This window comes from Alligator sinensis, unplaced genomic scaffold (genome assembly GCF_000455745.1).
Source record: "Alligator sinensis unplaced genomic scaffold, ASM45574v1 scaffold634_1, whole genome shotgun sequence".
Lineage (NCBI taxonomy): Eukaryota > Metazoa > Chordata > Crocodylia > Alligatoridae > Alligator > Alligator sinensis.
The window spans coordinates 37355-58263 of NW_005842558.1; the positions used below are offsets into that span (position 1 = coordinate 37355).

General features: G+C 51.7%; 1 pseudogene; it reads left to right on the forward strand.

Moving 5' to 3' along the window:
* LOC102388464 overlaps positions 1-10684 on the forward strand; it is a 13543-nt pseudogene extending 2859 nt beyond the window's left edge.
* The last annotated feature ends 10225 nt before the right edge of the window (positions 10685-20909 follow it).

A 20909-nucleotide genomic window follows, 5' to 3' on the forward strand; every position in this document is an offset into this window, starting at 1 on the left:
GAGTACCCATAGGACTATTAGGCCTGTGTTTCCCTGAGGACACAGGCCCCAAACAGTCCCTTGTCAGGGTGGTGGCAGCACACGTTACCCCTGGACGCTGCGGTGGGGCTGGAAAGGGGGTCTGCCAGGGCTTAGGCGCCCCTGGAGAGAGACACAGAGTCCAAAAGTTGGACAGGCGTAGTGAGGTGTGAGGCTTAATGCAAGAGCTCCCCCAACTGGCCCACCACAAGTCCTTCATTCCCATTTTGGGGCTTTAGCTTTCCTGGCTTCTGCCCCTCTACTCTGGCTAGTCCCTTGGCCAAGGCCCACTTGATACACCTGGTTGCTTGGCCCCAGCCCCTCACTCTGCCACTATCAGGCCTTTAGGCCCAGGCCCCGCACTCTGCGCCTATCTGGGCTCCAGCTTTGCTCCCAGATCTGTTGCTGTGCCCCAATCCTGATCCAAGCACAGCTCAAGGCAGTCACATGCCCCACCACATGGGTACTAATGGGACCTCCATAAATATAATTTCTGCCCTCTGGTAGTATCACAAACACTCAGCCCACCAGCTGCTCACCATCACTAACCCAGGCCTTGGATCATGGCCTCCAGAGTGCTTTCTCCTGGCTCCCTGCCCAGCAGTCATCAATAGTAAGCCACTCACAGCAACGCTTCCTCTCCTTGCTGCTTCCCAATCTCACCTCCTGCCCAGCCTCTGGCTCTGGCTTTTATTCTCCTAAACCCCAGCTCTCTGCTAGTCATGTGCCTCCCCTGCCAGCTGACTTGATCACAGGCTGTTCCTGAACCCTGCTCTGCTGCCTGTGCCTGTGCTACAAACACCCCACCCTTGAAGGGGCCATGATGATGTCCAGTAACAGGGCTGGGGTTCCTTTTACAAAGGGCTTCTACAGCTATGTCAGCAGCAAGAGGGGGATCGGGGAAAGTTTAGGTCCTTTTATAAATAGGGCAGGTGACCTAGTGACCGAGGATGCAGAAAAGGCTGAAGTGCTCAATGCCTTTTTCATCTCAGTCTTCACAGGCAAGGTCAGCACACCGACTACTGCACCAGGCAGCACAGTTTGGAGAGGAGGTGAGCAGCCAACAGTGGCAAAACAACAGGTTAGGGCTTATTTAGAAACATGTGATGTGCACAAGTCCATGGGTCCAGATGCAGTGTATCTGAGGGTGCTGAGGGAGTTGGCTGATGTGAATGCAGAGCCACTGGCCATTATCTTTGAAAACTTGTGGCAATTGGGGGAGGTCCTAGGCAGTGGTAAAAAGGCAAATATAGTGACCATCTTTAAGAAAGGGGAGAAGGAGGATCCAGGGAACTACAGACTGGTCCACCTCACCTCAGTCCCCAGAAAAATCATGGAGCAGGTCCTCAAAGAATCCATTTCTAAACACGTGGGAGAGAAGAAGGTGATCAGGAACAGTCAGCATGCATTGATTCACCAATGGCAAGTCATGCCTGACCAACCTGATTGCCTTCTATGATGAGATAACTGGCAGTGTGGATGCAGGGAATGTAGTGGACATTATAGAACTTCACTTTAGTAAGACTTTTGATATGGTCTCCCACAGTATTCTTGCAAGCAAGCTGAGGAAGTATGGGTTGATGAATGGCCTGTAAGGTGGATAGAAACCTGGCTGGAGTGTTGGGCTCAATGGGTAGTAATCAATGACTCAATGTCTAGCTGGCAGCCAGTATCAAGTGGAGTGCCCCAGGGGTTGGTTCTGTTTTTATTCAATATCTTCATTAACGATCTAGAAGATGGGATGGATTGCACCCTCAGCAAGTTTGCGGGTGACACCAAGCCATAGGGTGTAGTAGATATACTGGAGGGCTAGGGCTAGGATTCAAAGTGACCTACACAAATTGGAGGATTGGGCCAAAAGACATCTTATGATGTTCAATAAGGAGAAATGCAAAGTCCTGCACTTAGGATGGAAGAATCTCATGCATCAGTACAGGCTGGGACTGACTGACTAAGCAGCAGTTCTGCAGAAAAGGACCTGGGGGTTACAGTGGACAATAAGCTGGGTATGAGTCAGTAATTTGCCCTTGTTGCCAAGAAGGCTAACAGCATAATATTGCAGTTAAAAGCAGGATTTTAAACCTAGTGCAGTTAAGGGTTGACATGACACCTCATCCAATTAATAGCAGAAAGGCTTTAATAGCAACACCACAAACAAGCTATAAAACTAAATGACAGAAAAAGACTCCTTCCCAATATAAAATGAGCAAACACAGAAAGTCCTAGTACATATTTAGCTGCAGCAGTGTTTTTCCCACCAAGGCAGGCAGGAAGCTGGTCCAGTCTTCTTGCAGCCTTCACCAAGCAGGATCCTTCACCTTTGTGGTTTTCTGGGTGCAGAAATGATTCCTCTATCTTTCTTCTGGACTGCACACCTTGCTAGCAGATCTGTTTTGCTCTTATACTGTATAATTGTACAGCTTCAAAGAATTTTTCCTTTATGGTCGGTCGATTAAAGTCTGAACAAAACAGGGAGGAAGGGGGAACCATCACATTATAATTGTTAAATTGCTTGGATCCTGTTTTTGTATTTGTCCAGGTGTGAAACTTGGTGGGGGTTGCAGTTTTCTGACCAGTCTGGAGGCTGTAAGTCAATCAAATGTGGTGAGTCTTGATTTGCTGAACAGGATACCTACAGGCATTGGTTACTGGACCTGTCTTTGGGTATGTCTTTAACAATGGGGCAGATTTGCAATAGCCTGCACTGGTGATGGACTAGTTACAAAACCCCAGATAGACATTGAATGATTGAGACATTTGTAACACCTCAGACAGACATTGAATGCCTGTTTTGAGAAATATGAGGATGTTTTTAGCAAGGCACATATAGCATACGTGCCCATGCAATTGTCACATACAGGACATCTTTCCTGTATTCAGTGCACTGTTTACAGGTTCTGCTTGAAATGTATATTTAGTCTTTTGTTTAGTTTAGTTACTAGTTCAATTGAAACGCATATGTAGTTTCCTGCTTCCTCTTTGCATTAACTCAGAGTCTGTGCACTTCTCTTTCTCTCTTAGCTTGGAGCATACACGTGGTGAGTGTGTCCCTTCTCTTCCAACAATTTTCCTCTTACAGGAACCATCACTTTTATTTTTAAGCTTGGGTGTGGTCAAAGATTGAAGCCTATCTAACTCAATACTTAGTGGATGGCAACCACTACCAGAGCAACTGTTTATTCTTCTTGATAGTGCACTCACCATCCTCATCCACTTTTGCCCCAGCTGTTATCATCTCATGGCATGGGTCTAGTATTGGGTGCCGCAAGCTCCACTTTCTCTATGCCTAATGGGTAGTAAGGGGGGTAGTAAGTTCCATAGTTTTTCTTGAGTTTGGATGGAAACGATGTGATGGTGGTTTTGAGTATTAAAGTGAAAAGGGGAGTTGGATCTTCCTGTAGTTTTTCATAGTAGGTGGTACCAGAGGTATCATCTGTTGGCTTCTTTTATCTAGTCTTCATGGTTAAGGATAATTATAGCTACTGCTTTATCTGTTGGTTTTCTTACTATTTGGTAATTGGGTCTTAGGGATTTTATGGCCCTTCTCTCTGAAAGGCAGGGTTGCTATGATGGCGTGTGTTGCTGATTATTTCATTGCTCATTCTTTCCCTGAAGCAGCCAATATAGCAGTCAAGTTAGAACTGGGTGCACTGTGAGGTGTCCAAGCTGATTTTTTTTTTTTTATTTGTGGGGTGGGGGCTGGCTTGGGATTGATATTTTCCTCCATGTTGTCAAAGGATGAAGTGTTGTTGGAAGTGGATTCATTTTGGTTGTGGAAATATGACTTGAGGTGGGGGCCTCAGAAGAATTATTCTACTTCTCTACATTGTAGTATTTTATTAGGGTATTTTTTTCCAGAAAGAAATTCAGGCCTTTAGACAGGACAGATTTTACAGCCTTGGGAAGTGTGTGCATAGAGCGATTGATAATATTTGAGGGTTGATTGCTTCTTTCAGTTCCATTAAGTCTGAGGCTGGAATTTGGTAAGGTGTTGGTGTTGTCTTTCTGACGGTTGTTTTGTGGTGGGAAAGTTATTCCTGAAGTAATTGGCTCCATTTCTTCTTTTTGTAGATAATGTAGAAAATGTTTGGTAGTCTCTTTGTAATGTTGTATGTTTGGGAAGATATCTGGATGTTTCTCTTATATGTTGCTGCAGCAGGTGTTGATTTCCATCTTGAACTGATCTCTCTTGGAGTAGGCTACGTGAAGAAGATGATTTCTAAGTGTTTCCAAAGTTCTCCTGTATAGTTGGGAAGCATATTTGCAGTTGTGTGTAGTGGTCAGAGAATTGTAGATGTTCAGTTCTCTGGGAATGATGTTATGTTTCTTGCATAGGCTTAGAAAATATATGTCGCTCTTGAGTTTGGCTTCTTTCTTTTTCATGTTGTGAAGTTTCCATTTCAAACAGCAAAATTTGATATCTTCCATGTTTCAGGGGAGTTGGTTATAGCCGTGTTGGTTTAAGGAGATAGGCAGACAAGGTTCTTTGGGTAAATCTGATATCTTTTATTAGACCAACTAAAACAGTTGGGAAAAATTCTTCTTTGCAAGCTTTTGGGTACAAGCACCCTTCTTCAGGCAAAAGGAGCATCTGCAGTCTGTAAAAGGACTCCTGTCAGCCCCAGTCTCCTGCTGTAGGCATTTTTAGGGTTCATCTGCACGTGTTTGTGGGGCTTTGGCTGTGGGTGCGAAGCCAGTTCTGCAATGCGCTGCCCCGCGGGAGCACAGGTCCCTGGGGTGGCTGGGCTTCCAGCTGTTTCCCAAGACTGCACAGGAAAATGTGCATGCAGGAAGGGCCCTGTGTGCAGGTGCACATGGGTCCTGAACAGGGGTCACATTGGTCTGAAGACACCCAGACTGCACTCATGGCCAAATCAGTCCAAACCCTGTGTGCAGAGCAGGCCTCGGCACGGCGCACCACCCCCATGGATGGGCATCCAGCACGCTCCTCTCTCCCAGCATGGCCATTTCTGCACCAGGCTGCAGCTGCCCAGGGAGCTGTTGGTGGCCCAGGAAGAGAGAACACACTGCACCTGTAACAGGGAAGGCAGATGGGTTGCAAGCAAAGGAGAAGCTGCTTGTCCAGCAAGACCCCAGTGTGTTTTGCAGGGTCCCTCCTGCACCAGGTCCTAACTATGTAGTTGGACAGAGGCCTGAAAGGTGCTGGAGTTGGACACACGAGGGCTCCTCAGGAGCAGGGTGGGCCTGAGTGTCTGGGCTGTGTGAGTGCCTGTGCCTGGCATGGAGGGTGCAGGGCAGCACAACTGGCCTGTGAGACAGTGTGTGGCCCCTCCAGGCTAGGCCTGTGCCCTGCTGAATTGGTCCTGTCCCTTCTCCCCCGGGCCCCTGCCCCTCACTCAGCTGCCTCTGCCCTCTCCTGTTGGGCCCCCGCTGCTCCCTCCACTCTGGCCTTCCCTGCAGCTTCCTCCGCGGCCCCTCCAGGAGGTGGTAGTGAGCCCTGAGGGCATTGGCTTCTGCCCCCACTAGTGCTGACCCCTGTCACTCTCCCACAGGCTCCCAGTCCTGCCGGTCTTTCTACACGGGGGTGTCGGATCCTGGCCCAGACGTGCCCGCCTTCACTGCCCTGAACTACGTAGATGACCTGCCTATCACGTACTACAACAGTGAGACACAGAGGAAGGTGCCCTGTGGGGACTGGGTGCAGGGTGCTGTGGACCCAGACTTCTGGGACAGGAACACCAGGACCTTACAGGGCTGGCAGCAGGGATTTGGAGTTGATATGAGCACCCTGCAGGAGCGCTACAACCAAACCGGTGGTGAGTGTGGGCAAGCAGGTGTAGGGGAAGGACCCTGTCCCTGTGATGTGGTGTTCATGGCACCTGCCCAGCAGCGGAGGGTGGGGAGCTGAGTGGGTGTTTCCTGGGCTCTTTCTACCCTGTGTGTGTCAGCAGGAACACATGATGTGTGAGGATACTGCTGGGGGTGGAGGTAGATGGAGGAGACCAAAGGGAGATGTGAGAATCCCAGGTCAGGGCGACCCCATAGTGTGAGCACAGGGATTGGGTACATCAGTGCAGGCGGGGTGCAGGGCGTCCAGGAAACAGGTCCCCATCACCTCTGGCGTGGCAGTGCAGGGGTTTGTTCTGAATGGGACACAGGACTGGGAAGCATCTCCTGGGCCCCTGAGTCTGGTCCCTGCTCTCCAGGCAGCTGACCAAGCTCCATGTGGCCCAGCTCCATTCCCGCCCCTGCTGTCCCCTGGGGAGGCTGTGCAGCCTCTCGCTGCTCCCATGCAGAGAAGCACTGCTCTGCTTTCCACCTGCACTCCTTCCCAGCTAGTTTCATCCCTGCCCCTTCCTCTGCCAACCTTGCCCTTTACCTTCAAGGATCCATGAACACCCAACCCCTCTGCCCTGCCTCTGACATTCCCAGGGTGCACATGGGCCTCAGTCACATCTCTTCGCCTTGTCCTACTGGACTGATGCCCAGACCAGCTTGACCTCCTCCCCTCCCCACCCCGGGAGGTTGTGTCTGGTCTGTCCTGGAAGTCCTGACTCATGGCCTGGGTGTATATCTGTGTTTCAGTGTCTCACAATCTCCAGCTCATGTATGAGTGTGAGCTCAGAGGTGACAGTGTCATTAGGGGACTCTAGAAGTATGACTATGATGGGGGATTGCTCCTCAGCTTCGATACAAGTACTCATGCATGGGTAGCAGTCGTCCCACAGGCCCAGGTCACAAAAGCATAGGTGGAATGAGGATCAGGCCAGCCTCCAGCAAGTGAGAAGCTACCTGGAGGAGACCTGCATCGAGTGGTTGCAGAAGTACGTGCAGTACAGGAAGAAAGCACTGCAGAGAAGTGAGTACAAGTCTCGCCCCATCCTGGGGCAGCACTGATGAGGGGCATCCCACCCACTCCACCAAGAACATACTGCTCCTCCTCCCAGTTGGAGCTTGTGAGCACCCTCTCACTATTAATCTGGTAGCTGATGAGGTCCATCCCTGCCCCAGTCAGACCCCTTCAGGTGAGGGCAGCCTCCCAGGTGTCTGGTCCAGCCCTGTGTTTGAGAAGTAGAGATTAGCTCTAGCATTAGACCCCATTCCCTCAACTCAAGACCTGGGTGCTCCTGTCCCACAAAGATCATAGTAGGTTTTGTAGAGTGACCTGCATTTCCTTGACTATGGTTTGGCTAAGAGATACAGGAAATGTCCAGGTAAGAGGACATAGATTCATAGATTGTAGAGTCGGAAGGGACCACAATGGATCATCGTGTCCGACCCCCCTGCCCCGGCAGGAAAGAGGACCGAGGTCAGATGACCCCAGCCAGGTGACTATCTAGCCTCCTCTTGAAGACCCCCAAGCTAGGTGATAGCACCACCTCTCCTGGAAGCCCATTCCAGATCCTGGCCGCCCTTACTGTGAAACATTTCTTCCTGATATCTAACCTAAATCCACTCTCAACTAGTTTATACCCGTTATTCCAAGTCACTCCCTGGGGCACCCTAGTAAACAGCACTTCTCCTATTCCCCGTTGACCTCCCCTAATAAATTTATAGGTGGCCACAAGATCTCCCCTCAACCGTCTCTTGTGAAGGCTGAAGAGATTCAGCTCTCTCAACCTCCCCCCATAGGGTCCATCACGAAGGCCACTAATCATGTGAGCAGCCCTCCTCTGGACCCTCTCGAGATTCCCCACATCCCTCTTGAAGTGCAGCGTCCAAAACTGGACGCAGTACTCCAACTGCGGCCTGACCAGTGCTGCATACAGGGGAGCATCACCTCCTTTGATCTATTAGCCAGGCATCTGCTAATGCACAACAAGGTGCGATTGGCCTTGTTGATGGTCTCGTTACACTGCTGGCTCATGTTCATCTTGGAGTCAATTATGACTCCAAGATTCCTCTCTGCCTTCGGGCTGCTGAGAAGGACATTCCCTAACCTATAGGTGTGCTGGGGATTCCTCCTTCCCAGGTGGAGTACCTTACATTTATCTTTATTAAATTGCATCCTGTTTCTCTCTGCCCATAAGGACCAAACCCTGCGGGACCCCACTGCCCACCTCCCTCTAGGCCGAGAAGGAACCATCCACCACCACTCTCGGGTGCGGTCCCTAAGCCAGTTGGCCACCCACCTGACCGTGTAGGCATCCACTCCACAGTCTGCTAGCTTCCTAATGAGGACAGGTTGTGAAACTGTGTCGAAGGCCTTCCTAAAGTCCAGGAAGATGACATCAGCCTCGGCACCCGTGTCCAGGTAGTGCGTGACCTGGTCATAGAAGGCTACAAGGTTTGTCAGGCAGGATCTACCTGTGACAAACCCGTGCTGGTTTCCCATCAGCATGGTTTCCCCTGCTGGGCCTGCACAAATATGCTCTTTGATTATTTTCTCTAGCATTTTCCCAGGAATAGAGGTAAGACTGACTGGTCTAAAGTTACCCGGCTCATCCCTTCTCCCTTTCTTGAAAATGGGCACCACTTTGGCCCTTCTCCAGTCCTCAGGGACCTGGCTGGAGCACCACGAGCACTCGAACAGCTGTGCCAGTGGCTCAGCTATGACACTGGCCAATTCTTTCAGCAGCCGTGGATGGAGGGCATCCGGACCTGCTGACTTGTACCCATCCAGCTCCTCCAGGAGCTCCTTCACTATTTCAGAACCAACCGTAGGTGGGCTGGTGCCATGCGGACGTCTGTCAGTGATCGAGGTGGGGGAATTGGCTTGGTCGGTACATAGAAATACTGAAGAGAAGAACTCATTGAAGAGCTCCGCTTTTTTCCCTGCATCAACCACCAACTGTCCCGAATTGTCCTGCAGGGGCCCTATGTTGCTCTGAGCTTTCCTTTTGCCCGCTGTATACCTGAAGACATCAGGAGGTTTGAGTCACTCCAGAAAACCTTAGAAAGAGAGACCAGGAAAACCTAGTGGAAAGGGTGCAAGGTCTCCTTGATGGCATTTAGTGGGTTGATGCTTGACAGTTAGCTTTGGACAAGACAAAGCTCCTACAGGCAGTGAGAAGAGGCCAATGAGTATGAGCTAGAGCAGCACCTGGCAGGAGCACTGTTCTTCAGGAAGCTTTTGGGCTTTGTAGCCAAGGCAAGGAGGATCAAAACTGGGCCCCCCTTTGGGACTGTCGCTCTTCAGTCTTGTATTGCAGTGCTTTCTGAATTGCCCACTTGCAAGTGGTCCTGAGCAGCGTTAGTTTGCCACTTCATTATTGACACCCTTCAGAAGAAGGTCCTTTCCATACTGGGCTAGCCGCCTGTTCAAGGCTTTCTGAGGTTTGGAGACCTACAAATGCTAATTGCTTTGAAACATCAATAAGATGGTTCTGCCTTCAGACAAATGCAGTTTTTCCAGGTTGATCATGTGCTTGACACACCTTGTCCATCCTGTTCTGTCGTCCTTTCCTGTAGGTTGTTAGTGCATTTGCTGTCACACCTGTGGGCATTGTTGTGTGTAAGTGCTTAGTTCTGCTGGCCTGTAGCCCTCTCAACCTTTCTCAGTTGCCAGAACCCAGCTGAGGGTCAACACGCAGATGCTGCATGTTCCCACCTGATTTGGGAGGAGGCAACAGTTCCTGGACTGAAATGGGAATGGGCTCCAGCTGCCCCCATTGCTCAGTGCAGGGGCTCAGCCAGCCTCCTGGCAGGGATGTCAGCCCCACCAGATCTAGTTCAAGAAGCCCCTCTAACTGGGGTGTCTCCTTCCACCCAGAGTGCCCCACAGTATGGGTGAGCGACAGGCCATCGTCTCGGGATGGACTCACCACCCTGTCCTGCCAGGTCTATGGCTCCTACCCCAAGGATAGTATCAGTGTCGTCTAGCAGAATGGAGAGGCACAGCTGCAGGAGATGAGCTGCTTGGGGGTGTTTCCCAGTGGAGATGAGACCTGAGCCAGAACAGAGATCGACCCCAGCAGCAACCACAACTACACCTACTATGTGGAGCACGTGAGGCCTGGATGTTGGATACCTGAGAGTGCCCTGGGACAAGCATGAGTGACCCCAGCATGGGGAGGGAGGAGACCTGGGCACAAGTGGAGAGGGGGGCTGACTGACCCTTGTACCGGAGACAGGGTGGGGATGAAGGGGGCACCTGGGCACGGATGGAGGTGGTTAATGTGGAGGGGGACACAGGTCATGGAGTGGGGGTCAGTGGGCAACCTTTTGCAGCAGTGGGGGCAGGTCTGGAGTCCCCTTGGTCACAGACCCCTTCCTTGTTTCAGAGCCTGAGTCCAACCCAATGCACATTGTGGGTGTCTTTATTGGTGTCACAATCACTGTCTTGCCAGTCATTGCTGTGATGATCCCAGCTGTTTTTTATCTCAGTAAGTGCTTGGGGCAGGGCATGTCCAGCCCTGTCGGGGGGGGGGGGGGGCCTGGGGCCAGGCCAAGGGAGGGACCATAGTCTCCAGTGGCTTTGGGGTCCCTAGCACTATGTACTCCTGGCACAGAAGCAGTGCTCTGAGACTGCCTGACTGGGGGCCCAGTCAGAACCGATGGCCAGAGCTGTGCAACACCTGGAATCCCAGGGCCATGGGGTCCAAACCACAGGGAGCCCATATCCCCAAGCCTCTGCATGATCCCTGCAAGTCCATGGTGGCTGGGCCATGGCCACCAACTGGAGTTGTCGCTGCCCCAGAAGCAGCCGCACTCACTAACTTCTGCCTTGTCTCTGCAGGGAGATGGAGAGCAGGATACAGACTAGGGCCTGGTAAGTGCGCAGCCCCCTCGTCTCTGTTTCCTTGTTATCTGTGCTGTGTGGCTTTGTGCAGAACGGCCCTGGGGAGAGATGGCCTGGCCCAGCCCTGTGCCACCTCCCTGCAGCTGCTGGGGGTGGTGCTGAAGCAACTGGGCTGAGCCCTGGGCCTCACTCCTATGCCAGCAGGGAAGGGGCATGCAAGGCATGGGGCTGGGGGAACTGGTCCCTGCGCTCAGGGAGCTCTAACAGCCTTTTCCTTCCCCCTCAGCCCACAATGTCTTGATCAAGAACAGTGAGTATCAGGGGAGGGGCTGCAGGGGCCTGGCATGTGTGGGGAAGATGGCGAGCCAGTCTGTGGGTCTGTCCCAGAAAGGTCATCCTAGGGTAGGACTGCTCTGCCAGTGGGTCTGTCTGGGTGGGGAGCCAGAGGAGCTGTTCTGGAGAGGGACCATCATCCTGCTGGTGATGTCTCTGCACACCCCCTCTCCCCCACCACTCCCCCTTCCCGCCATGCCCAGGTGCCAGGGCTGGCCCAGCTGGGAGCTCTGTGGCTCCTGGGGGTGGGTGGTTTTCCTGGCTGCTTTTAGCGTGTGAATCCCTGGCATGGTAGGGCCTTCTTCGCCCCCTCCCCATCTGCCGTAGGCTTGGACAGTGCTGTTTCCTGGGCTGGGATCAGGTTTGAGATGCTCACACAACCTCTGTCTTCCTCCTCCCACAGTAAGCAACAGCAGCTGTGAGATCTGCCTCAAACATAAGCCCCAGGCAGCCTGGGCTTTGGGTCCTGGGGGGTCCATGGAAGAGGCTGTAGCCTGGGCACTGCTGAGAGCAGAGCTGGTGCAACTAAGGAGACCCATCAGTGGGAGATGTGTTGGGGAGAGGCATCTCTTCCCCCTCAGTGGAGGGAGTGACTGTAAGTGGAGTTGAGTGCTGGGTCAGTGCCTGCCCAGTGCTGCAGTCCCTCTGACTCCTACATCTCCTGTGTCTCATTCCCACAGTTAAGCAAAGCCTGCTGGAGCCTGCGCTGCCTCTTGAGCAGCTCACAAAGGAGGGGAGGGAGCAGCACAGACCATCGCACTGCATTGATTCAGCTCTTCCAGATATCTTGTCTTTATTGCCTTGATTTTCAGAGCAAAGGCCCTTGCTGTGGTTCAACAAATACTGGGATCAGGCAGAGCATACAGCAGGGCAGGGGAGCCCTGGGGTGCCCTGGCTGGGGGCAGTGGGATCTGTTGGGGAACTGGAGCTGTCCAGATCCACCACTCTCACCCTGGTGAGGCCTGTTGTGAGCCTCCTGCTGGCTGCGGTGCAGCCCTGTCCTGTGCCTGGACTGGGAACCTCCCCCAGAGTCACAGAGTTGCCACAAAGACATCCGTCTGCTGGCAGCGGGGTCTGTTTGAGAACAGCTCCCAGCTTCCATCTCTCCAGCCTCTGGGCAGCCCCCAGACCCTGCCACCATCCTGTCTTCCAAGCTGGGACCAGGGATTCAGGAGAGACGGTGCCAGGCCCAGACAATGGACACTTGTGAAGTGCATTTGCTCCATAGGAACAGCCTGCCGCCGGAGGTGGGTCAAGCACCTGCTTTGAACACCTTCAAGAGACATTTGGATGCTTATCTTGCTGGGATCCTATGACCCCACCTGACTTCCTGCCCCTGGGGCAGGGGGCTGGACTCGATGATCTTCCAAGGTCCCTTCCAGCCCTAATGTCTATCTATGAAATCTATGAAACAAGGGGCCTTGCCTGCATGTGAAAGAGACTCCAGGAGGAGGTAGGGGGTGAGTTCAAAGCAGAAGAGCAATCCCCGAGTGTCTGCACTTAGCGCAGCTGCTCTTTCATTGAGGGACAGGAAGCCTGGATTGGGTTTGGCTTCACCCCTTCCTCAATGGATTCTGCTGGAAGAAAAGTGTCCGTCCGCACAGGGAGCTGCTCTGCAACAGGCCCTTAGACTTGGTTTAATCTTTTTGTATTATATTATTGCCAGTTGTGCTTTTGATTATTTTCCTCCCCCAGTGGTGACTGGTTTTGAGCTCTCTTTCCTCAGTTTGCTGCGCTGGAGGTTTCTGTATGGCTGTTGGGGCAGCAACTGGGAGGCTGGGGTCAGCTTTGGGGCTTTGATGTGGGGGAGGGTCATGATGGAGCCGGTGTCTGGGGCTGGGGCAAAGTCCTCATGCCTTTGGGCCACCCCAGGGCCCAGAACAATCTCTTGCCCTGCCCAGGGTTCCTCCTGTTGCTGCCCAGCAACTGAACCCCTCCTGGGTCCCTGAGTCTGGAGCGTGAGACCTTCCCAGAGCAACCCCAGCCTGTCCTCTTGGCTGCAGGTGTTCTTCTGCCATGGTTCAGTACCCTCCCAGGTGTTGGGGCTTAAAGCCCACTTTATGGAAATGGTAGGCTCCTCCTCAGCTTGCTCCTGCAGACATGTGGCTCAGGGCAGGTAAAACCTGGGGCATCCAAATCCCCACCACCACCCTTTTTTTCCCTTGCTTTGTCTCACCTGTACATCCGGTAGCCCTCAATGTCCACTGGCCAGTCGTGGCTGAATCCCACCAGGTTTCTGTGAGCCGCACTAGGTCTGGGTTTTTGCTAGCTAGCAGGAGGACGGGTTCCTTCTGCTTATTCCCCATGCTTCGAGCATTTGTGTAGAGGCATTTGAGGCCTCCTGTAGGTGCACAAGCCGCCCCCTTGTTCTAAATCAGAACTTGCCTAAATCCTGGTACCACCTTTCTCCATCACACAAGGCATTCAGTGCCACTCACATTTGGCTCACTTTTGCCTAAAATATTTGGAACCTGCCTGATGGCACTACAAGGGCCAAGTTCCAATTTGGGAGGTTTTAGCCTCTTGCCCCCACCCAGAAACCTGGAAAAATCAATATAACTGGGATACTAAAGGAACAATTTCCCCACTTGCAAGCCACATAAACAAAATTAACAGATCATTAAAATGCAAATGAATAAATACAAAAATTAATCCTTATCTAATTCCCAGCTGATATAACCCCAAACAGCCAATACCCCACACTCCCCCAGGAACAATATCTGAATGTCCACTGTCCCTTTGGATATGAATGATCATGAATATCAAATTTGCTTACACATGAATTAACCTCAACTCTCAACTCTTGATAATAGGAAACACTCCAAAAATAAACCTAATGGCACCTAACATATACCTAATGATGTAGGTAGTGACGTAACATGGACATGTTAGGAGTGACCATCCCTAATTGAGTGGGACAGTCCCAGAATGGGATCATCAAGTCACGGGCCTGGGGTCAATGACTTTGGGACAGCATTTGTCCTGGATTTCCAGCATTGTGCACAGATGTGGGTTTCTCCTTGCAGGCTGGCAGTATCCCAGCCTGCAAGGGGCTGCCAGGAATGGGGGTGTCATGTGCACATGTGTGCCTCAACACATGCATGTGGCCAGGAAAGAGCTGGGTGGCCTGGAGAGCAGCTCCCTGCAGGTAAGGCTATGGAGGGCAGTGATCAAGGTCTCCACATTGAGGGAGGGTGGGTAGGAATGGGGCAGGGACTATGGCTAGGGGTGCTGCCCAGCCAGGGCAGTGCATGGGTTCCTAGGGTCAGGGAAGGGAGTGGGACAGAGCACCAATCATGGAGCATGGGGAAGGGTGGCTCCCTGCTGCTGAGTGCACCCCTCCAGGGAGAGGAATGGTGGGCACATGCCCCCCAGATTTGTGCAGTGGGTTCAGGGATCCCCACATTGCTGCCCTCCCTTTGGGAGCCCCATGCTACCATGGCAGCATGCCCCCTGCCCGCCCAGCAGAAGCCAGGGCAGCAGTGGCATGGAATTCTGCTTCCCACTGCTGCCAGGCGGTCAGGGGCATACGGTGGGCCTGGGGCTCCTGGCCTGCCGTATGCCCCATGATGGCTGTCCCATTTCATTTGTCAGGGGCTCTATGCTTCCCTTGTTCCTTTTGTGACTTCCTACGTATCTAAAGAAAGACTTTTTGTTGGCCTTGATTCAGGTTGCCAATTTATGTTTAGTTAGTGCTTTCGCTGTCCTGATTGACTCCCTACAGGTGTGGGTGCCTGCTGAGTACTCCTGTTTGGTAGTTGTTCCTGACTTTCATCCCTTGTAGGCTTCTCACTTTAATTTCAAGAGGTCCATGACTTCCCTGTTGAGCCAAGGGGGTCTCCCAGCTCTTTTGCTGCCTTTCTTGTGAGAGGGAATAAACTTTCTTTGAGCTTCTAGGATTGCTTCCTTGAGGAAAGACCAATCTTCTTGTATTCCCTTTCTCATTGGACCATGGTCCCTCAGGGCCTCACCAACCAATCTCCTGAGTTTGTGGAAATCAGCTTTCCTAAAATCAGGGATTTCTACCCTACTGGATGATTTCCCTGGCTTGTGGTGAATGGAGAAAGTGATCCCCTCATGGTTGCTGTTGCCCAGTTTCCCTGGAGAGCCTTGACCCTGGTTGGCTCATAGACTTCCTGAGTTAGATAGAGCTCATCAATGCACGAGAAAGCAAGCCACACCTGTGGGGGATTGCAAATCATCATGGAAGAAACTGGACACAGAGATGGCAATCTTAGACTTATATTCTGTGAACAATTGGAAAGTCATGGCCAGCCTGTTGCATTGGCTTGGACAGAAAGAAGCTCCAGGGGGGGCTCTGGGTAAACATGGGGGAAGCCGCAAAAGACTGGACGCACACCTTGCTTGGGTTATTTGACCCCAGCAGTCTTTCCTGCCTGGAGCAGGGGGGCTGGACGTGAAGATCTCATGAGGTCCCTTCGAGCCCTAAACATCTGTGAATCTGTGAATTTCCTCAGGGGTTGCCCTTCTGCTCACTGATCACGAAGTATCATTAGGGTGAAACCCCCCAAATTAGATGTCATTTCTCATGCAGTCGTTTCTTTTTAATTCCTGGTACTTGCCTGATATCCCTGTAAAATCCCCTCAGATTTCACCTGAGAAATCAATAGAAAAATATGGCAAGTTTTATCTTCTCTCCCTCCAGCTCACCAGTAATGATAGACAAATCAGGTGCTGCCACCTCCTTGTGCCTGTTGATACATTTCCCTTCCATTGTCCAAAGCAGCAGCCCCTGGTCCCTTCGCCACCCAGTGCTGGAGGATTTGGGGTAGGGATACACCAGTGTGATTAAACCCCCTGGCCGACAGCTTCTTACCCCATGGCACAGGGTCAGCCCTGAACCCAGCCACATCCTACAAAGGAAGCGACTCACCTGTTTCCACAGAGGGAGTGACCCTTACCGCTCCTTCTCAGACACTGCATGAGCCGTATCTGAATGAATCCCGCAGCTTGGTTTCCTATGGATTATACACTCATCTAGAGCTGATCTAAACACCCGTTTTAGCTGATACAAAACAATTCAAATTTTAAAAATGGTTTAAACGGGACAAGGTGTAGCTTAAAAATCTGCAGCTAGCAGTAGTCTTCTCCCCTCTAGTGGTCACATGAAAAAAAAGAAAGTGGAAAGGAAAACTAATGGTGGTCTGTGTGTGTATGTGTGTGTTTTCACCAAAAATAGTAGAGTTTTTCCCCCTGTTCTCTCAGGACCCTCTCTGCTGTCAAAGGAGGGGGAAGAGGACGGTTGGGAGTTTTAGCACCATCAGAAGCTGTTTTTCTAATTACACAATTCTTAGTCTTCTGCTTTGCCCAAAGTTTGCCTATATACCCACACACATGCACTGAGTCACAGAATTCATTGAGATAAAGCTGAAGCAGTGTCTGAGATGAACATGTACAGAAGGGTCTGCCGCCCATTTCAAATAAGGGACAACAAACTGCATGTGCATTCAGCATAGGTGATGCCCATGAGTTGGGAGGTGGATTCAGCTGCAAGAAGAGTGTCCATCCACTCAGGGAGCTGCTCTGCAACAGGCCCCTAGACTCAGTTTAGTCTTTTTATATTATATTATTGCTAGTTGTGTTTGAATTATTTTCCTCCCCCAGTGTTTGACATAACAGGAGAAATCTCTATTAGAAATCTGGAAAATGATTAGGGCCTGAGTCTGCACTCAGTACGTTGACGTATTAACACATATTTAATATTTTGGGTGCTGGCTGACCAATTACCCCCACCCTTTAAAATTTAAATGTCAACTTAACTGGCAAAACTTGCAATGATTTGTGAATGCGTAAATAACAGACTTCCACAAAAAGTGACTGGTTCTGAGCTCTCTGCTCAGTTTCCCGGTTTGGAGATCTCTGTGTGGCTCTTGGGCCAGCAGCTAGGAGGCTGGGGTCAACTGTGGGCCTTTGACCTGGGGGAGGGTCACAATGGATCTGGTGCCTGGGGCTGTGGCAAAGACCTCTTGCCTTTGGTCACCCCCGGGCCCAGAACAATCTCCTGCATGGGGTTCTTGATGTTGCTGTTAGCTGCAGGACAGAATACAAAGAAAACAGTGAGAGATCACTTGGTGGGTTTGGCGGGCCAGTAGGGGGCGCTCCTGCGTTGAGCCGCCCACCTCCCTGCGCCCGACCACCTTCCAGGCTCCGAGTGCCTCCCTGGGGTGCCTCCCGTCTGGCCGACCCCTTCCCTGGAGTACACCCGCTAGCCTGGGGTTCCCGCTGCCACCATCCAAGGCTCTGGACTCACTTCTGGCTCTGTGCACCTTGGAAAACACAGGCCTGATCGTCCAATGGGTGCTAGACCCAATACAGGCACTTGGGGCACTTCCCCAAGTCAGGGGCTTATTAGGAAAGTCTCCCTTAGTCCACCGACCTAAGGGGCCTCCTTGGCATAATTTAGACCCACCCTCAATAAGTCTCCACACCGGTCACAAAGGAGAACTTTATTGATTACAGGGGTAGGGCGGAAACAGGATAAAAGGTAGAGCAATATCATAGAAATCTTACAGGAATATCAAAGGAATCCCATAGAGCAAACCAGGGTGGCTGAGGTAACCGTTTCAACACGCATCTGAGTTACTGAAGCTAAATATCTAATCGGATCACGAGCAGCTTACTCACTCGCATCATCCAGAGGTGCTTGTTGTTTCCTCTGCTTCCTGCCCCAGGCTTTTTTTTCACCTCTCTGCCCTCAGCAGCTGGTCCAATCGAACCTGCCAATACTGGCTACAAACCGTCCAATCTGCAAGGCATCCCTGGCTACCTGGGCCCGCGCGCAGGGCCGGGTCTTTCCCCCCCCTTGCCCAGGTGACCAGAGCATCGCCTCCCAGGCGCCAGGCTTTTGTCTGCAGACAAGGTGGGAGATCCCCGCTGTGAGGGATTCAACAGCAGCCTCTCAGGCTGGCTGAGACAGATCTCTGGAGAGGGGCACCGACGGGGCATTTCTGCCACAGTGGGCACCTTAGATAACCCCACAGAAGGTGAGATGAAGCAGTTCAAGTGTAAGCTGACAGATCTTGATCTGGAGGAAGGCTGTGAATGAGTACTTCTGGGCAACTCTGCTATCTGACAATTTGGTTACCAAGGTCACTGCAGAGGGCAGACATCTCTGCCCCTGAGTTGTAACCTGAGCTGGATACATTCCTGAGGGAGGGGGGAAACCTGCTCCCTCTGTCTACATGACTGGCCTCACACACGTGTGTGGAGGCTTAAGCTCCCTGTTGTTCTAAGCAATGCCAACATAACGGGGAGGGGGCTAAGGACCCTGCCAGTCTACCCGGCAACCAGTGATCCATTTCATATTGGTTCGCTGGCGGCCAACAGTTGCTGGCCTCTATTGGACCAGGAAATTAGGTCATAAGGGCTATATAAATTTAGGACTGCCCAGAAGGAGGGGCAGTAACCATGATGAAAACTCACAGATAGTAGCTGGATCATCTGAAACTCTTTCTCTTTCTTGAAACTCATGATCAAGGAACTGCCCGCCTCCAGAGGGAATCTCCACCTGCCTCTGGATGATACTCAAAAGCAAGCTACCTGAGATCTAACTAGATATATAGGTTGCAGGAACTCAGATGTGTGATCAAAGGCTACCATGCCACTTTGCTCTAATGGATTTCTCTGATATTTCTCTACCCTGTACCCTATTCCAAACCTACTCCTTGTAACCAATAAAGTTCTCCTTTGTACCTAGCATGGGACACGTATTGGGAGAGGGGTTAGATTATGCCTTGGGGTCTCCTTCGTTCAGCTGACTAAGGGAGACCACTATTTGTGCTTCAGACTGAGGGAAGCACCCCAAGTTCTTGCAGTGGATCAAGGACTACTAGGCCTGTGTTTCCCAAAGGGTGCAGGTCCCAAATCAGCCCAGGCTCTGCTGCGTGGTGGCAGCATTATCACCAGGCTAGAGGGTGTGCTCCAGGAAGGGGGTCAGCCAGATTTGAAGCACCCCCAGGGAGGCACTTGAAGCCTGAAAGGTGGTTGGGTGCAGTGAGGTGGGTGGCTCAGTGAAGGAGCACCCCCTACTGGCTCGCCACAGGAGGCATTTAGAAAAACTAGACATGTACAAGTCCATGGGGCCAAACACAATGCACCTGGGGTTGTTGAAGGAGTTGGCTGATGTAATTGTAGAGCCATTATCTCTGAAAACTTGTGGTCATTGGGAGACATCCTGGACCACTGGAAAAGTGCAAATATAATGCTCATATTTAAGAAAGGGAAGAAAGAGGATCTGAGGAACTACAGACCAGTGAGCCTCACCTCCCTGCCTCAAGAATCACAAAGTAGGGCCTCAAGGAATATATTTCTAAGCACTTGGAGGAGAAGAAAGTGATTAGGAACAGTCAGCATGGGTTCACCAAGGGCAAATAATTCCTGAGCAACCTGAATGCCTTCAATGACAAGATGACTGTCTCTGTGGATGTGAGGAAAGCAGTGGAAGTGGTATACCTTGACTCTAGCAAGGCTTGTGTTATTTCTCCTGCAACATTCTTTCATGGAAGCTAAGGAAGTACAGACTGGATGAACTGACTGTGAGGTGGCTAGAAAACTGGCTGGATCCGAGGACTCAAATGATAGTGATCAATGGCTTGATGTGTAGTTGTCAGCTAGTGTCAAGCAGAGTTCCCCAGGGGCCAGTCCTGAGGTTTTATTCAATATTTTCATCAGTGACCTGGAAGATGGGATAGAGTACCCTCAGCAAGTTTGCAGATGACACCAAGAGGTAGGGAGTAGTAGATAAACTGGAGGATAGGGTAAGGATTTAGAGAGGCCTAGACAAATTGGGGGATTCAACCAAAAGAAATCTCATGAGGTTCAATAAGGAGAAGTGCAAGCACTTAGGATGGAACAAGCCCGTGCACCGGTAGAGATTGCAGCCTGACTGGCAAAGCAGCAGCTCTGCAAAACACGACTTGGGGGTGACAGTGCACAGTAAGATGAAGATGAGCCAACAGAGTGCTATTGTTCTGAAGAAAGCTAATAGCATCCTGGGCTGTATTAGCAGGAGCAGGGCTGTCCCGGGGGGCTGGGGGGGGGGGGCGGGGGGGGGGGGGTGAATTGGGGTGACTGCCCCAGGCCCCATGCTTTGGAGGACCCCGTGAAGCCAGGCGGAGTGGCCACAGCGATTCTGCGCTGCCACCAGCTTCACGTCCGGCCGCTTGGCACACCCCTCTCCTCCCCCCCTCACCGAATCTGCCGCCAGCTTCCACGCGTCCTGGGGTGGAGCCCTGCACAGGCTGATTTGCCCTGGGCCCCACACGCTGCTCGGGTTGTCTCTGACTCCAGTTTACCATGAAGAATGGATTGAATCCATCCCACGTGGATGTGTTGGCAGAATGGTGTGCTGGCTGTGCCAGAGGCTGGACCTACTTGGGATGCCAAGAACGGGTTACCTCATGAACAGTCCCAATTTCAGCCTTGTTTGTGTGTCCCACTACGAGCATCCAACCTCAGCAGTGATCCATCCAGGGGACAGGGGCTGGCCTGAAAGGGGGATGGGTGGCATTGTCCTTCTCCTTGTCTGTCTTTCAGGTGCCCCCGCAGTTCTTCCAAAGCCCCGAGGGTGGGAGAGCAGGGAAGGTGCTAAAGCAGCTGGAGATGCCCCCTGTGAGGACAGGATTGCATAGTGTGAGCATCATTATGTATTAGCATTAGTAGTAATGAGTAGCCCCTAGTGTTAGAAATCTCCTTAGTTTATAAGTCAAGCAAAGGCAACATTCACAGACTGTGCCGTTACGTGGCTTGCTAGGGGCTATGTTCACTTCTGCTGCTCTGCATTTCCAGATCTTGCAAACTGGCTCCCTCTCTCTGCTGTTGGGGTGTTTGCCTAACCATGAGGGACATTGCCTAGGACTGTGCATGATCCCACACCGCGTGCACCTTGTGTCTCTTG